Here is a 361-nt window from a genome sequence, read left to right on the forward strand (position 1 = left end):
AAGAGGAGAGAGAGCAAATGGGAGAGGAGGAAGGATCATGTAGTGTGGTAAAAAACCAAGGGGATTTCTGAAAAAAGTTAAAAGTCAAAAGATTCAACTTACTTCAGACTTTGCCCTGGTAAAAGGTGTTTTTTTTCCCTAAAGCTTCATAGTTATGCCATATCTTGGAAGACTTTAATTGACCTCACCGCCAATTCTTCAGTTTCTGTTTCATTTCTCTCAGTTTTTAGCATCCAACTTCTTAAAAATCAGTTTACACCCGCTGCTTTCATTACCTCTCTTCAATTGCCTGTAACCTAGTCTTTGTTCCCATCCTTTTGCAAAATCTTCACTCCCCAGTGACCTATCCATCAAGTCCACC

Source organism: Galeopterus variegatus, unplaced genomic scaffold, assembly GCF_000696425.1.
Source record: "Galeopterus variegatus unplaced genomic scaffold, G_variegatus-3.0.2 Scaffold17294, whole genome shotgun sequence".
Lineage (NCBI taxonomy): Eukaryota > Metazoa > Chordata > Mammalia > Dermoptera > Cynocephalidae > Galeopterus > Galeopterus variegatus.